The sequence below is a fragment of the Tachysurus vachellii genome, chromosome 7, assembly GCF_030014155.1.
Source record: "Tachysurus vachellii isolate PV-2020 chromosome 7, HZAU_Pvac_v1, whole genome shotgun sequence".
NCBI lineage: Eukaryota > Metazoa > Chordata > Actinopteri > Siluriformes > Bagridae > Tachysurus > Tachysurus vachellii.
The window spans coordinates 7,974,631-7,993,803 of record NC_083466.1 but is presented as its reverse complement, the minus strand read 5'-3'; the positions used below and the strand labels follow the sequence as shown (position 1 = coordinate 7,993,803).

The 19,173-nt window shown below is 40.5% G+C and overlaps 1 long non-coding RNA gene across 4 annotated transcripts in view; it reads right to left on the bottom strand.

Annotated features, from left to right (window-relative positions):
- Positions 1 to 19,173, bottom strand: part of LOC132848373 (uncharacterized) — a 108,664-nt gene that overhangs the window by 78,302 nt on the left and 11,189 nt on the right. For 3 of the 4 annotated variants that reach the window (XR_009648725.1, XR_009648724.1, XR_009648726.1), the window contains exon 2: positions 18,226 to 18,352. This is a non-coding gene — a long non-coding RNA (uncharacterized LOC132848373). Of the gene's footprint in view, positions 1 to 16,365; positions 16,449 to 18,225; positions 18,353 to 19,173 lie in introns of all 4 variants that reach the window. The other variant, XR_009648727.1, reaches the window with a different exon arrangement.

Below are 19,173 nucleotides of genomic sequence, written 5' to 3'. Positions count from 1 at the left end.
GAGTGGCGTCGACCTCAGCGGTGGAGCAAAAATTCACAGATGTCATTCAAATAAAACTCAATAAAACAAAAACACTGATGAAGAAAAAACACACGCAAAAAACTGAGGCTTGTTAAATCTTAGAGATTAAATCGGAAGTATGTAATAAACATTCAGTAACCTGAAATTCAGATGCCTGAATGCAAGGGATAGGTAAGACCCCCACCCCACCCCACATGACCATCAGTCTCTATGGGAATGCCTTCACAAACACTAAGTAGTTCTTGTTTCTAAATTTGCATGCCTGAAAATCCCCTTAAAATATACTTCAAACAGCTAGGAAACTATTGAAGAAAAGCGATCATGGGCATCTGACTTCACTGTGCGCTTAAACCTTGTTCCGTTCAATTCCACAATTTGACCCAAAAGAAGTTCATTTGCTGGTTATAATAATAATCCTGTATAAATCCTACAACCACTGTTTCTTGAGATATCACACTATGGAGAATCTCAGGCGGGTCATTGGGGATAAAGCAAGCACAGATCCTTGAGTTCCTAAACATGACCATGTACGTAACATCTCCGTATGACAAACAGGAAGAAAGCAATTGAGCAAAAACTATTTCAGACGTCGCTGTGACCTTAACACTGTTTGGCTCAATTTTCCAAGTCTTATCAGTTCATCTGCTGGTTACAATATTGACAGCATTTAAATCCTTCAAACGTTCAACAACCTGTTCATAATTGTGCTAATGCGAATTACTTTCGCATGCCGAGTTCGTGTTTCCGTAAAAAGATTTGTTACAAGACGAGGTAAATCATAAACTCGTTCTCTTTACTTAATCCGTATTAACGCACTTAAGCACTTAACGTTATCTCGCATTACGTCAGCTATCCTTTTCAACCTAGATATTTAGGGGTCTTGGCAACCAAATCATGAGACTCAGTAGCACACTGGAGCTTTGACTTGTGTAACAGTCGAGCTTAAACATTTCTCATTTGTCAACGCCACCGCTTGTGAGCGAGTGTCCGGACAACACGCATTGTAGCTCACAAACTCTTCAGTCAACACGCTATGTACGGTTACCATGAGCCTTCACACTCGCACTCAAGCAGTTAAGGAGCCGGCCAACATTCCACAAGCCTCTCACAAGTGTGAGATCTGGGAGCATTGCCTCGTATTCTGTGCCAAAAGAGAGCAAGAGGCAGGCCGTGACAGTTCCACGGTTTCAGAACAGAATGCGTTCATTAATCCTTCATCGTACGAGTTAATGTTATGATTGAACTGACGCAATACATCATTAAGAAAAAATAATAAATCCACGACAGGAAAATCTCTCAACCACAAGACTGGAGCAGCCAGAGGAATGTGGCGAGATTCGCCAGCAGCGTTGTCTGTCATTAAAAAAAAAAAAAAAAAGTGTGTAATGCTTACGCAAAACTATCACTATTCACAAAGAAGCCGTTTTTTTTGGTCTGTGGCTGAAGCTTGTGTCAGATATGCGTGTCTTAACTTAGAACATCATGGTAATGGTGGTACTTCTCACTTTTCTCTCGTTTCAAGCCGACACATGTTTCACTCCGGTGTCTGAAAACAAAGGAAGTGTCTAGTGGGTGTCTGGCGAGTGTAACGCCACATTCGTCACTGCTCCAAATCCAACATGACAGGATGGCCCACCAGCAGTAAGACTCTCAGACTAGTAGTGAGTCTTAATTCAGCAGTAATGCTTGGAGTATTAGCAGGCAGCAGGGCCATAACCTGCGACAGGAACTCTTAAAAATAAAAAAATAAAAAATAAAAAAAACACACTCAGAAAGGTCTGCATATTAAAATTGGTGTTACTTGGTTTCCTCAGGACACAAAGAGCTTCCTGTACTGCATTTTCCATTTTCCTTTGTGTCAAAACTCTTTTCATGCAGGACATGACAGAATCTTGATACCCCAACAGAGAAGACTTCTAATGGTCATTTTCATAGAAGTTTTCTTGTCTTAAGTTATAGCTTTATAGAAGAAATCTGAAAACTATAGAAGTCGTTTGCAAACTGTCTCTCAGATTCTCTCTCTCTCTGATCTCACCATCTCTCAGTGTACAAGGAAGCAAGCAAGCAGCAAGACTTCTCTGTTCTGGTATCTACAGTAGGTGGTGAAAACCTGCCCTAGATGTCCGAACAGCTCAGTTAGAGGCTGTCGTGAAATGATGTCTAAAATTAGGTTGTTTGTATGTGCTCTCTCTCTCATTTTATATATATATATATATATATATATATATATATATATATATATATATATATATATATATATATATATATATATATATATATATATATTACACATACACACACATATATACACACATATATACATATACACACACACATACACACACACACATACACACAGACACATATACTGTATATATACACACACATACACACACACACACACAGACACAGTATATTTCTTTTTATTTCTTTCCTCCAACAGAGTCTTTAGACTGATGGTAGCCTTAAGTCTGTGACCTTCTGAACCAGAATCGATGTGTTCACTGATAGAGAATTCGAAGCACTCTGTAAATCCATCTTTATAAAAGCGTCTGCCAAACACCATAAATGTAAATTCAAGTGTAACAATGACTAACATGACAGATGTCCAATCAGAAAATGGCGCAAGAAATTCGACATCTTTAATCGCAGAGAAATGAATGGAACTAACATTCAGATATTAAGCCAAGATCTAATTCTGTCGAAAATTGACTCTGCTTTACTGAATCCAAAACCACTCATGAGGAGAAAGATCTGAAGGATAAACACAGCGGTCCAGACTAGCTGCCTTGGCGAAGACGGTGCTGGAGCTACGCCAACGCTGCGAGAGCCAGAACTAGATAAATATAGGTGAAAGTGCTAGCTCAAATGACCTCGCAAACGCACTCATCCTGAGGAAGTCACATGGGTCACTGATGGAGATGCTGCTCTGCAAACACTGATCAGTATCATTCGTTAGATTTTTAGTGCATTAGCCAAGTTTTTTTCCCCTCTCTCTCGCACCCAGCAAGTAGATTGTATTAGGACCAGGTTCGTCTCTCCAAACTGGGGTGACTGTAAAAATAGTTCTTTAAAAGTAAAGACATCTGGTCTAGAAAATTCTGACAATGGTATGGGAAAAAAATTGATGCAGCAAACGCTGAAAAAATAGGTGAAGGGAAGGTGAAGTCTTTTGGGAACTCGTTGTACAGTAGATGGATGACTCTGTGTGTGTGTGTGTATATATGTGTGTGTGTGTAAAAAAAAGAGCTTGTTAGTGGCTGGTGGCCATCTCGAAGGGCGTGGAATCTGATGCTGCTCCTAATACAAGCAGAGCACTTTAAATAGATCCACTATACGTTGGGGGCTTTAAACAAAAACTAAATATAAAAAAAAGAACGGGGGGGACCTGCACACTTTTTATTTATTTATTTTATTTATCATCACCCGCTTAAACTGCTACTACAGTAAAATGAAGAAGGAAGCAGGCAGACAGAGAGACAGAGAGACACACAGACGGACAGAGAAAGAGAGAGAGAGAGAGACAGATGGACAGAGAAAGAGAGAGAGACAGACAGACAGACGGACAGAGAAAGAGAGAGAGAGACAGACGGACGGACAGAGAAAGAGAGAGAGAGAGAGAGAGAAAATTGGTTTAGCACAATAGCTTTAAATTCCATCTCTTTTCAGGTCAAAAGTCAGATCTTACAAACTGAATGCTTGTAAGAAATAATAAATAAACTGCACTTGTTTCCAATGTTGGTGTAACAAACTCTCACTACTGTACAAACCAAACAAATGATATTGTAGTTGGACGACATGTGAAACTGGAAATCTTTCCAGCTATGATATAAAAGTACATCAACTAATGTTGGAAAAAAATATTTAAACACTGGTACTAAGAAGTCACTTATTAGACTTGAGCATGATCAGTGTGCAGTGTACTCAGTAGCATTACAAAAATGGCCGGTCTTTATTTACATGAAGGGGAACAAAAAAAAAAGAAAAGTTTTCACTCCTCGACTCATTTCTTCCCTCAGTAACATCAGAGTTTACACTGATTTCAGGAGCATGCTTGGGTTTTGCCACTTTCTCCCCAGTTTAGTCGTATTTTGTTAACCAAGAAAAAATTATAAGCATTCTGTTTATTCATACATCATGATTTACAAATCCTCTTGCCATCCTATTCATATTTTCGTATACGATGAATTATGTTTTTTGACACACCAGTTGATGATCGATTTATTACGTTGGCATGAAATAATTTCAGTCTTTAGAATGATCCAAATGTACTGCGTTCAAAAGTATACACCGGTTCCACCTGCTTGAGTCGGGTCCTTCCTTTTCGTGTGTGTTTATAATCAATACAATCACACGCCTGAGCTGAGAATCGAAGCAACGATGCTGTTCTACCATGCCTGATTTAAATCTCTAAATTAACACCCTAGTTGAACTGTAGCTCCCAGCGGAGTCAGCGTCCTCGTGAGCTTTTACTTTGTACATCCGGTTTACGTCGACGCTACATGAATTGATCACGCTCACGCTACGTCGTTTAACGGAGCGTGTAGAAACTACAAGCAACAAAATCGGGTTTTGTCGAGAGATCGAACATTTCTATGCGAGCTCTACGTAGTGATTTGTCTTAAATCAGTCTGACTACATTCCTTTTTTGTACAGTGGAATTAATGAAGGAAAATATGTTACGCAGTGAACATAGAGTCCAAGTTAAAGTACACAAACACAAGTGGAGAGTATATACGCACAGAGACCTACCTATTAAACCCTAGTGAAAGTGGCAGAGAAGGAAAGTCAATAAAAGGCTGAGCGGCGACATGAGAACTAGTTCACCTGGACAGGAGACTTGGACACTCCCTTTCTCCAGGACTGATTACACTGTTACATATTAAAGCTGCACCTGATTACAGCCACTATCACAGGCAATACTGACTGCGTGATAGTGAAGGGACATGATGTCCCTGTACAATAAACACCTGAAGAGCTTTAAATGCTGTTCTACATGCTGATGCTTCAAATATGTGAATGGGGGGTCAGAGTGCTATTGGAGCTTCACATCTGCTATTTTTTCTTTTTTTTTTGCCACCTGCTTGGTTATGTCGCTCAGTCACATCGAGCACATCCTCTACTCTAATTCCAGTTTCAGGCCTGGCAGAGATCCGGTTACTTTCACATGCTTTCTTTTTTTTTTCCCACACAGTTCACATGAGAGGTTCTTCTCGGTTAGCTGTATTCACGAGTGAACTCGGAAGAATGCAACAAAAGGGCAAACGACCGCGTCGAGCGACGGCCATGTGATTGATCACGAGCCTGGAAAACGATGCCAAGTTTACACTGGGCTTAGTCACTTGTGCTCTTAAAGCAATGAAGTCATTATGATAAAAAAAAAAAAAAAAAAAAAAAGATAAACAATGAGATGAGATATGATGGGCCGTAACGTTCTGAGAAAGTAATCAATGAGTTGCAAAGAATAGATGATTATTTCCTCCTACACCCATAACTCTTTTTGTTTTGACAAATTTTACAAAAAAAGACTGTTAATGACATTATTTTACAAATCATTGGTTTTTAATACTCATTGTCATAATCGTCACGAATATCTAATTTTTTCTTACATTTCTTTTTGCGTAAATTAAAGTATAATAATACTCAGTCTTTAAACGTAACATTATTGGTTTTTTGGGTTTTTTTTCCGGCTGGTAGTTTTGTGATGATTGTATATTGCGTATTGATGACTTGGAGCCAATCACCCCACCCCCCATCCCATCACCAGCTTCTCCACTTCTCTCTCGTAACAGAAATGTAGCCTGGCCTGCGATCACACCCCTGATCCTAAACACAGGGGTCAGAACACTCTGTCAGAAAGTGCAGACAGTGGAGACTCCTTAAAAAAAAAAAAATTGCACTTCCTTACAGAAGGCTTCACAATATCAACAACTGTGCTCAATAAAATCTAGAATTTTATTGAGTTGTTGCTCAATGAACCTATTTGAGTGCATTAATGTAAAATTTGCAGTTGTGTTGAGAAACAAAAGCCGCCGACTAATCAGAATTGTTATACTAAGAAAATGTTATATCAGTGCACGAACACTAACTTCTAAATCGTAGCCTACATACAATTATAGAGGTTTATGACTTGTTGCTAAAATGAAATGTGTTGTAAAACAGGAACAACAGACAGATGAACAACAGACGACAGGCCTCCGTTAAGACCTCAGCCGTGAGATTGGGTTTAACCCGTCGGCGCGTTAAACTCTAATACGATCTCGCAAAGCAGCGTCTTTACTCGAGTCCCTCTCGTCTTAAAGGATGCTAATCTACGGTCTTTCCGCAGGAATGTTTAAATCATGAATGAACGGCTGAGCTCGGGCTATTTTTAAATCCGTAGTAAGACTGGGTTTTCGGTTTCCAGAGAAGAGCGAGTGGCTCAGGTGTCTCTGCGCTGCTGGAAACTCCTACACTCTATTCAAATGATGTAGGGTGTGTGTTACACATTTGGATGTGACCCAGAGTAAAAGGTGGGCAGGGAAGTGAGGATAGGGTTATGGGGGGGGGTCCCTAACTGAAGGAAAGAGTGAGTAAGAGTCAGCAACTGTCAAGAGCAAAATCCCCAACACAAATATGTTCTGCTCACTCAAGTGCAGAAAAACAGAGCGCTGAAGCATGACAGACTCTGCGGTTAAAGACAGAGGAACTTTCCCTGATAGATACCTGTGTTCACTTTTTAAATGACAATAACGATTAGGGTGAAAGATGATGTGCTTTGAAAGGTTTGAGTCATCATCAGTCTGCTTCTTCATCTTTGAATTCACATCTCAAATGAGATAGTAAACATTTCCTGGGTGGATAGACTGCGCTTTTATCTTCTACTATGAGCACTTCCTGTTGACGGCGGTACCTCTTCAGAGCTTTATTTGAGTCTCTTAAGAACGGCGCTGGGATAAAACGTCGGCTTCTGTAAAATACTGTGATCTTATTAAAAGATTTGTATTGATGCACTGGAAGATTACCAAATGGATTTTTCCAACAAAATTTCCTCCTCAATCTGGTCAACTGGAAATTGCAAACCGCCAGCCGGTTCTCTCCGATCGTACGACTTGCCCCCATATGAGGAAGGTGAACACGTGATTCCTCTGAAAGATAGAGGAATCAGATTAGTGCGTCTTTTTCAGAACACCACAGAGAGGCGCAACACACTTAGAGGAACGTGCAAGCCGTCCTCTTCTGCGTACAACTCACAGATGCACTCGATTTGCTAGGATGCTGTGATTTGGGAGTGTGGGTGGAGCGAGAGAGAGAGAGAGAGAGAGAGAGAGAGATTGACACCAGTTTGAGTATGATATCACTCCCACACAGCAAGCACTGGGTTGTTGATGGTTGTTGCATCGTCGGGATTTGCCTTTTTTTGTTTTTTAATACGTAAATGTAATTACTGATTGAAAGCAGCTGTCTTGATTTTATATTTACATCCTATTTTTATCCTCCTTTATTTGTTCTGATATTTATGTGCTTCTTGATAATCTAACGTTTTAGTTAAACTTCTACACTGAGCATCATGATACACATCATATGTTGAGATCAGACTTTTGTCCCTGCTAAAGAGCACGTAAAGCAGAGCAGAAAATGCCCGACTCGCTCATGTAATTAGGCTAATCTGTGAGTTCAGACCACTCGGGCGAATGACGTTTATCCACTGAGAGTTCGAGTGGTCTCAGAGAACTCATTTAAGTTCCATCAAATTGCAGCCTAGTTCCAGCTGCAGCTCGTGTGGAGTAAAAGGATATGGTTTCTGAGAAAAGTGAAGTGGCGTGTGTATTAGATATGCATGCATGACCTAAACTTTGCGTTCTTCTTATGACGCTGATGTTCCAGGACATGCAGCTTAAAGGTAAGAGTCACGGATGACGGAGCTGAAAGTGTTGAACAAAACCCCAAGTCAAAATCCCCTTAGATCAAAGGAAACCCAGTTTTCTCCTCACTCGCTGATCGTTCACCTTCAAACGACACAGAGTCGTTTTCTTTAGGTGGATAAGCTGATTAGTTTTCAGAACGCATTTTCAACTAGACATCAATCTGCTTTTAAAGAAACAAACAAACAAAATGCTAATAAAGTGCAGTTTTAATACTGAGGACGAGCCACAAATGGACATCTAGGAAACATTTAAATTGTGTTAAAATTTGATTTGTCAATGTTTTATTAAAGAATGCAGAAGTTGGCCTTGGTGACTGAACAATGCGTCACAGTCTGGCAGTCACTATTATTTCACTATGATTCACATAGAAGATTTAAAAACATTAGGACTAAACATGATGATGCTCAGCAAAATTTAAAAAAAAAAGGGAAGCAAAAGCACCCAGAGCCAACACCCAGACATATATATATATTTATACCCAAATATATTTATATATGCATAAATATATACGCTTCCTTTCTCAGTGACATTAATCACTGTTGCTCTGCTGGGACATGCTGATGTCTGCGTTTACAATGCGACACAGGGGTAAAGGATCGATTTGAGTAAAACGCTAATCGATTACAATTCCTGCCTCATCATCACTATCTTTAGGAGAATAACGGAGACACTGCAGCGAGTTATTGATCGCCACGTCGCCTGATAAATCAGCCGCATCAGCGCCGGCGACGTATCAAACACGTTATGATAAACAGCCGTAACCACTTGTAGACAGTGGCAGTTTCAAGTTAGAATGGAAAAGAAAAAAAATTCACATCAGCACTTTCTCTGAAAACGTGTTAGATTAGCGAAGAGAGTTTGCTCATATTACGAGAGTAGATATTAAATATGTGTCAAGAGGAAAAACCCCTGACATCGGGCCAAGATCAATATCTCAGAGATCGATTTCACACCTGTTTTGCCAAATCTGAATCGGAGCGGAATTGATACTTTTCGTTCCTTTGCTAAAGAACATTCTAGTTGAAGGGCATGTGGAATTAAAAACATACTTTGCTGAAGATTTTTGTTCATTGATTAGAGGTACGGAAACGGAGGTGCTCTCGGACACCTTGTGTTGCTTTGTGTTGGAGTGCAAGCGCTGTTCTCGCCTTCCCAAACACAGCACACCAACGACGAATGGTGAGATGAACGGTGCATGAGAAAGAAATAATAAATAATAAATAATAATAATAATTAAAAAATCCCCACTACATCAATGTGGAATGTCATGCTGCTGTGATTAGAGCGATTTCAGCTCACCGTTATGGCAAATGTCAAAAGCCTGAAAGAGTTCTGCGGTTTAACACTTCCATCCTACATGCAGGCTTTCCTCCAGAACAGTAGCAGGCCTGTGATGACAGAACTGAAGAACAGGAATAAATGAGAGAGGAATTAGAGAAAAAGTAGGCAAGGGAGGATATGAATGTGACGTCTATGGTCTCGACCATTGGCTTTCATCAAACAGTAAAATATTTACGAAAACAGAAAGCGTGATATTGTTGTTCGCATTGACGCAACAACAATGCACCCATTCTCTTTATGTGGCTGGTGGCGAGACAGATGTGTGGAGCTCGGCCAGTTTTCCTCGTTTATAAACCTCTGGAGGACATGTAATCACATCTAGTTAACGTTAACTGGATCCAAGATCGTTTATTTAAGCAAAGAGCTCTGTGGGACAAATTTCACATGCAAAAAAAAGAAAAACATGAAAATTATACATCACTGCAGGCTTTCCAACGGAAACAAACTGGTGTTCTGAGAAAACGTCCCATCTCCTGTGATCTATTCTTTCTTTACGTAAATTAAAAAACAAAACAAAAAAAAAAAAAACGACTTTTCCTAGCAGTCCTCAAGGCATTCAGCAGCTGTGAAAGCTCATAAATCAGCCCTGCACAGCTTCATGGACTTCTAGGTAAAACAGCGGAAACCCCCCCAAGGCTCTCTCTTGTCCTGGAAGGTGTTCGTTGTCTCAGATATCCGTGCCTTCCTTTGACGAAATGAGGGATGGCCGTGTTGTGAAACCAGAGCAGGGTGCACCCCAATCTTCTTCACACAAGCGCAGACAAAACCACAACCGTTAAGAGATAAGTGAGCAAACTTTAAACTGTTGGCAGGAAAATCAGATCTAATCATTCAGATGAATTCCAGAAAGACAGCTCTTGTGAATTTGCAATGCAAATTCTAACGGCAATAAGGATCTTGTCTCTCCGTAAAACAGCACCGGCACGCCGAGACTTGATCCGGGCAGGAAATCATAACTGATTCGCAAAAAAGCAACAGTGTGCAAATTGCTGCTTTTTAGTACTCAATGCTTGGGGAAATTAATACATCTCTGCATTTTCTAGAAAATCATTCTGCATTGTAATCTGTGCTGCTTGCCCATGTGACCTAATCAGGTTGTTGTGCTGAACAAATCAATACACATTCATATAGTACGATAAATCTGTATAGTTTCTTGTGTGTGTGTTGCAGTTGCAGTTAAATATTTACTCGGGACATCCAACGGTACAGATAATCCAGTTAATAACAGAGTTAAGTTTCTTAAAATCATCGTAGAGATCGCAAAGACCACTGCTAAAATGCACGTCCGATACTCTCTCTACCATTTTCAAAGATTCTAACAATGCAGCAAGATATGGAAAAAAAAAAGCACTGGAAATAAATTGGAGAATGAAAGATACCTACATTTGCAGTCAAGAACTAAAAGTTTGAGCGTTATGAAGGTGCTACATATACTAAAAAGTGAAAATGCTCGATGCTAATGGTGACAACGGGAACGACTCCACCGCGCCCACGACGTCTAATCCTCAAGTCAAGTCTAGTTACTTATCTGTATGCCAGAAATACCCTCAAAATATATAGAAGGAAGCTACTAATGAAAATCTAATTCAGACATTTGACCTGGCTGACCCTGTCTGGATCAATTCTCCAAACAGTAATCAATTAATTCCATCTAAATTCTACAAACATTCATCGGCTCGTTCTTGAGATTCTGTACTAACGATCTTGAACGGAAACACGGACAACCTGAAAACTGTGAGAAAACAAAAAACCACAATTTGTTCTAAAATACGAGCTTTAATCATACAGAGAGTTTCAATACACACAGTCCTTTCGATGGTTAACACTGATGTTAGCTAGCAAACAAACTGGAATATCTTACTTCTGCTTCACCGTAAATCTCTTCAAATTGCTGAGGTACTTCTGAAAGCCGGCCATCGATCCCTATTTAACCTTTGTGGGGTTTTTAGTTTGTTTGTTTTTCCATTTAAAATTTGATTTGAATTAATACGTAATTCAATAAAAGACTTTATTGTTTACTAAAACGTTTGCATACTGCAGCTTTAAAGCTTTAATTCTATATCTCCTGTAGTTCTGTGTGACTGTTTGAGCCCATTTCAACATCCAGCTCCTATGATTGTTTTTCTAACTCGACATCATTCTAAATGATGGCTCTTGAGTGTTTTTCTAAGATTTAAATGAATTCAATTAGATTAACTGAAAACATTTTACTATTGTGGCCTAAGGTGGAATACGCTTTGCCTATGATTGCACTCGAGTCTTTAGTAACAGAAATCAACTCTCATTCATCACCACCACTGACACTGTGTACAGCAGAAGTGCAGAAACGAACTGCAGGGGCTCTGAGGTAATGCTCAGGCGACGGCGCTGTGTTAACTGTAAACACAAGCTTACACTGTGTCGGACACATCCATGTTCTCACACTCGCTAAGAAAAACAAATCTGGCTCATTTACATTAGTCGGTGATTCCCCACCCCACCCCCGAAAAAGCTCGTGCTGAATACTGAAAAGTCGCATCGCCACTGCATGAAACGTTTCCTCTCGGGATTAACAGCGGGCCTGCTGTTCTGTACACAATGATCTATAGTGTGATGAACTCGGTGAACTCGCAGGCTTCCATGTGTGAAGTCCCTCTTACTGCTCCGCCTCTCAGCTCAGGCCCTGCCTCCTGCCCACGGGCCCAGCTGACTGCCATATGTTGCCAGTGCAAGTGTTTGACAGCTTCCGTCAGCTGAGCCGCTCCACTCGCTAACGGATACAAGAGTGAGAGCACAAATTACCGATCTGCTACAATTCTATCAGTGAAACACACACAAAAACGCTTAAACTATAAAGTTAACACAAATCTGTCGAATTTGGGGTTTCTTGCATTTGCATGGTGCTACTACAGATCACAGCGTCAGCGTGTGTGTTTGCAGAGAAGCTCAAACCGCACAAGTGTTGGAGTGATACGATGAGCTTCCTCTAGAGTAATCAGGCCATGTGACGAGCGCTCAAGGTTACTCTGAACCACAAATTTTGATGCACGAACAAGAAGGAAGCGCCTGCGACATGAAGGGAGGATTCTTTCAATTTGGATGCGACTGAATAGTTCAAATTCGATTGGTATTATAATTGACAGATTGAGCCTGCTAATGGCAGACAATGGGGCACTTTTGTTTCCCATGGGCTAAAAGCTTTAAAAGATTAGACAGCGCCTCCCATTTATGCAAACTGCTCTACAATAAAGCCCTCATTCATATCCTAAAAGGAGCACATTAAATTCTATATATACACACATACACACACAAGGCAGCCCATTCACAATGTGCCTGTGATATTATATAGCCAATACAAATGTTGAAATGTGTGTTTGTCTCATTGAGTAGCTTCAGGATGGAAGGATGGGGGAGAAGCCAGGCTGGCGCCTGAGGGAAGAGGAGGGGGAAAACTGGAGAGAAAAGGGGGAGAGGGGCAGCTCTGCTCTGACAGAAAGGCCTTATCGTGACATATCGTTGCAGCTGAACTAAAGGCTCGGGAAAGGCGATCCGTTCACACACACTCACCTCTGCGCCTTTCCTGAGGCAGCAGTCCAAGCTGTGGTCACAGTTGTGCAAATGTGCGCAAGTCTTTAAACTTAGCTCCTACATGTGGATGCACATAACGGATTGGATTGCATGAATGGACCATGTGTGTGTGCACGTAACGAGTGTGGAAAGAATAAATCTCATCTTTACTTCTTAGGAGAAAAAGACCTCAAGCTTCCACTATTGGAACTATAGCCATGTATGGAAGGAAATGTTACAAAGACAGTGCAATTGAACATACCTAGTTGTCCTTACCTGAAATGCAACACAAAATCAAAAAAAAAAAACAGTACAGCACAACAAATTAGCGGTAATTCTGATCCGTAGTATTCACCAGCTTTGCTGTTTAGAAGTAGGTCATGGTTATTTGTGCTTTTACGCTGAAGATACTTTGCTGCTACATACAATAGGAGCCTGCAAGAAAACAACACAAAGTCTATCACATTGACTTACCACTCATGTTGCAAAGACCCAGAAACCTTTAAACAAACTTGCTCTGATATGATTCCCTGACAGGAATGTGCTTGATAATGGCTGAAGAGATAATCGAGCTGGTTCTGCGAGATAAGAAATTTATTTTAGAAATCAACAGAAAACAAGGCTTTCTCTGCTTAACACTGTATACAAGATAACATCCTTCAAACAAAAGCTGTCGCTAGCTATGAGGACACAGAGGTCCAGACCTCGATCGATCGGTAGGTTTTGCTTATTTTCCCCTAATTTGTTACCTGTCCAGCTATACAACCTGATTAGGGATCAGTAAAATTAATCCAGTGACGCCAACATCTAGTCCACTGTGAGGAAAACTGCGTTCTGCACTGCATTCCTACATGCGGATCACATGGCAATTAGATTGCACGAATGAACCATGTGTGTGCACACATGTGATGTGTCACAATCATTAGTGACAAACTGACCTCAGAATATTTAAAAAATATTTCTTTTTTTTTTTTTTAATCCTTTCCCATGGACATAATCACATACATTGTAAAATGCAATGTATTTGTAACCTGCTTGCTAGTTGCAGTAACATTAGCTGACTGGGTTTGGCTACAAGCTTCTTAGCTGCCTATAAATATACACTTAATATTTAATAATTAACGAGAATTAAATTAAAGCATTGTAGAACGTTAGGCTTCATGCATTACTAAATATTGTGTGGATGACGAAGGCGTGTAATGTAATTGAGAAATAAACAGCTAACTTGTTTTGTAAAAAAATATATATATATATTTAAGATAGTAAAATTAAATGGTCTTACTCGAGTTTAGGGACAAATTAAAATGGTGAGTTTACAAAAGTTTTATTAAAACTTTGATTCAGGCTGAGCTTCAAATAAATTAGACTGTAAATAAGTTAAAAATATCCCACAATTTCTTCCTAATTCAGTCTATCTGACTGGCTAGTGTTGCTGTGATTGACAGAGGAGAGGACTGTCCACAAATGACTGTGGCATCATAAGGGTTCAAACTCGCTCTCTCTGAACAATAGTTAAAATAATTACCTTTTAAAATAAAAATACTAGTACACTACATTTAAGGTGGCCACAGAGCCCCCAAAAAAATAGGTCCTACATGTACTATAGGGCCAAAGGTTTCTAGACACATGACCATCACACATTTTGGTAGCACACAACTGTCTAAAATGTCTTTGTGAAGACGTACTGTAGCTTTCTGATTTCCCTTCATGGGAATTTGCCCAAACCTGTTCCAGCATGACAAATCTGATTGATCTGCAGAGCCCAACACCACTGAGCATCTTCAGGGTAAACTAGAAAACGTTGTTGTCCGACATCAGTGACCTCGATACGTATGCTCTTATACACAGCCATGTCCCAAAATGAAGAGTAAAGACTTCCTAGAAGAGTGGAGTTTATTATAGTAGCAAAGGGTTACTAAGTCCACATTACTGCACATGGTTTAAGCATGAGATGTTCAGCAAGCACATCATATGACTGGTGGATTAATGATGACACAACATAAAGCTAATAAAAAGCAACGCTGGTAAAGTAAGACCGGGGTATATACGTAACCCGTCACCCTCTGCAGCTGTTCCGGATAACTACAAAGGGTGGGATGTTCCTAGAACACACTCCTCTCAACTCCAAGCATGGGCATTGCACACTTACCAGAACGGTGGGCAAGAAAGACACATCTTCCTATCAGCTATCATCCTATATAACAAAAATAGATTCGGAGAAAACCTCAGCACACCCATGTGTACATTTAGGTCCTGCTCTGACCCCCAGAGATGAAAAGCCAATGAGAGCCCTCACAGATCCCACGGTACAGCTGTGCTTCATAAATTACCCTTTGACTAGAGAGACGTAGCGACAGGTGCTTTGAGTATTACTCACACGCCGAGTTAGAAAGATAAAAAAAAGTGTTCCAGCTACGTTGGTATCGGCAGGATTGAGTGGTATGTTCCTCCCATCATCCCCTACACCCCCACCATGCCGTGGAAGCTGAAGCACCCCTAAAGTGCCCCACAAATGCTAAGATGATAACAGCATGCTCTTTACACCCTTTAAAACCTTAATGAACCCTGCACTAGACAGCTCTCCAGCTGTAGCTAAATTTTCACTGCTATTAATTCCTAGAGGCAGGCAATATATTTATTTATATATAGCAGTAAAGAGGGGACACCATGTGTATTCCAGTGAAGTGCAAATGAATAGAACCTTAGTCAAACAAAATTAGACATGCAGTAAGCAGTAGAATTATTAGCACCTTTAATAAAGATGGGTAAGAAAGGTTAGGGAAAAATATCTTCTCCATATAGACACAGAAAAGTGATCCAGACCAGGGACTCCATCTGCTCCTCAATACAGTATCTCTCCAGGTCCTCCAGAGTCCTGGATCCTGGACTCTCACTTCATTTCATTGCACCAGAATACATCTGTGCTTAGTTCATGGGACTTTCCTGGCCATGTCAATAGCTCGATACAAGAGGACCACCGACATACACAGACACTATTCAAGGCACTTTAGAAATATCCTGAACATTTGAAACGCGGAAGATTTTAGTAAACAGTTCAGTGTTCTCAAAAGTCAAGAATCAGATGGAAACCACAGTCTTCCTCTAACTGAGAAGCAAGCTGAGTAGAAACCTTTGTTCTTAGCAGCAGGGTTACAAATGGGAAGCTTTGGCGAGTTTGGAAAAGCAAACCTGATTTGGTCTGCTATTTATGAGGCCATGTGCCCCAAAAAGGTTGAGAGCTGAGCTAAAGTTTGTACCCGTCGCTCCATCGTCAAGGCACATTGATGTGATGTACTCATTGGTCCCGTTTCCTCAACCAGGAGCCATGTTTCAGTCAATAGCTGCAGAGTGGATTGTCTGTTCCAAGTTAACAGCTATATTGCCTTGCTACAGTATATGTACCATATGTGAGGTAAAGTTATAAGTGTACATTTTGTGGACATAATCTGCCTATTCACCCACAAGAGCATTATTGAGGTCAGGGACGTTCAGGTAAAGCAATTTTCACAGAACTTTTATTGCTGCAGTTCTTCTAGCCATTCACACACACCTTGCCTTCTTGGAGCCTGCTTAGAGCACAGGAACAGTCATGCTGGATCATCATTAGGCCTCTTGCTTCCAGTGAAAGTCTTACTGAAAGATCAGGTTATAACTTGTCATCAGCGTTACACTGAAGTTCATTTGAATGACTCACAGCAGCATCTAATTACACATGCTTGAGGAAAAACACACCAAAGAGGAATGACAATGAGGAGAGAAAGAAGAGTGCCAAGTTAGCATGACGGGCAGCATACAGAAGAAAAAAAAATCAATTAAAAAAAAAAAAAAAAAAAAAATCATGTATGTAGTTTTATCTAATTTTTGATTACATAAGCAGAAAGTAAAAAGGCACCTTAAATAACAATTTTACGCTGGAATGCAACATTAACATTTATCTAGTTCACCTAGTATTAATATTTATCCAATTAATGTTCAATAAAGAGTGAACATTCTCGAAATTGGCTAATAGAGAATTCCAACTGTTGCTGTATTTTGGACATTTTAAAACAGAGCCAAAATGAAACAATCATAAAATCAGTAAAACGCCTCTTCTAATCTTTCTGTTCTCAAGGAAAAATCTACACTTTTCTCAACAGAAAGCCAGTCATGCTCTCACTCGGCAATGAAAAGGCCTTAGTCTTGAACGCACCGTACCGCAGCCAGATCAGCACATTGTTCAAGCCGACGGCAAAATTGAGCCTGCTTACGGTAAATGTGTGTTAAAACACATTTGTGTGTGTGTGTGTGTGAGGGGGGGGTGGCTTTTGAGTAAAGTCTGTCTTGTAGTGAACTCCAGTGACTTACGGCACTCCATTTATGTACAGTCTGATTTAAGGGAGGCAGATGACATTTATTCAAAACTTACAAGGTTTCTACTTTTCTCACTAACCGCATGGCTTTTCACTCATGCTCCTTGGCATTCACAGCACGTTCAAGGATTCTCGCCAACAGCAAAAAGTAAAGCATTTAAAGCGACGGCAGGAGGGGGTCAAAAAAAAAAAAAAAAAAAAAAAAAAAAAAAAATACCTATGGAAAAAAAAAAAAAGGATCGCTTGGCAAGGAGAACGACGCAGAGTGAACCAATTGAGATGACTCACATGGCAATGACCAAAATCAGGAGGGGACCTCACTGCCCTGTCTGCGGAGCACATGGAGACGTAGAGTGAAAGTCGGAGAAGTATTTTAAGACATCTGGCAGCAGCATCACTGTGTACATTACAGACTGCAGATCCAGAATAGCCACAGCAGCTCTCAACTCTGTCCTAGTTTGGACTCTTTGGTGGAATGCTGTATGCTAATGAGACACAAGCTCTCCACCTCATAAAATGTCATGGCGGGCCACATGAGACGCGAGCGGCACAGAACCAGTTGTACTGCTGCGGTCATAAATTCCATGAGTGAAAATACACACTGACTCAGCACACAGAGTGGTGGGGGAGATGGGGAGAGGGAGAGAGAGCGAGAGAGAGAGAGAGAGAGAGAGAGAGAGAGAGAGAGAGAAAGAGAGAGAGAGGCAGCGAGAGCAAAAATGTGGGCCAGACAGCAGACAGGAAAAGGATAAAGAGAGATAAACGTGAATCACAGTGTCATGCCTCAAGGAGGGATAGAGACAGAGAGAGAGAGAGAGAGAGAGAGAGAGAGAGAGAGAGAGAGAGAGAGAGAGAGAGAGAGAGAGAGAGAGAGAGAGAGAGAGAGAATGACTATAATAAGGCATGAGGAGGAAGAGAATTCCAGGGTATATGAGTCTATTGTCATTTCACACCAAGTTCTACAAGTGAAATACTAAGCTCATGCAACAATAAACAAACAAACAAACAAACAAACAAACAAACAAACTTTAAAGATGATCAATAAAAGGCAGAGCACTTACCAAGCAATTCACGAGTAGTGAGATTTCTCTCTTAGTTTGTCTCCTGTAGTGCATTTCTGCACCCTGACACGTGCAACACCTTCACTGGAAAAGGATACTACAGGCATCACTTTCCTGCCATCATTTTCTGAAACATGACGACAAAACAAATGATGGAAACCAAACTTTTGAAACAGTGAAAAATTTTCTTTTCTGTATTTACATAATTCCAACGCAGACACCGGTCCCATGTGAATGAATTGAGTAACGTTATAGTTTCGGCACATGATCAGAGTGTTTATTTTCACAACCATGAATAAAATCACACACTGAGCTCACACCTGAGATGAGAATCAAACCAACACAACAGTGTTAGACAGCACACTCCTTGATCACTGGGATGTTCTCCCATGATGTTTTAATCCCCTAAATTTAGGAAAAGGAAAAAATAACAGAAAATACAAACATGATTTCTAACTTCTGATTTAGTAGGCAGCTGACAGCCAAAAGACAACGACCTATCTGTGAGGGGGAACTACCACAGATTGGCCACCTATTATTTGTACCAGCCCACCCTAATATAATTGGCTGGAACTGGCCCAGGTCAACGTCCTCATCACCTTTAACAAACTCGTTCAAGTTAATGCTACATCAATTCATCACGCTCACTATACATCATTCAGTTACAGAAGCGTGTTTAAATGAAGCTTAGCATAAGCGATAAAATGTTATGTAAACCCTTATAAAATCTGCATTTACAAAGATTTGCCGTTTTGATGGTCAAAGTTCCTCCTGAGTGACGGAGCAGAAAAACATTTGCCAGAGATTGCAAGTTTGAATCATGGTGGTGCCACAGACTGGCAAGAAAAGGAGTCCAATTCCCCTTTTCCACCAGAAAGAACCGGGTGCTAGTTCAGACCTAGTGCTGGTTCGAAGTTGGCTCCACTGGTGATCCTTCTAAGAACCGAT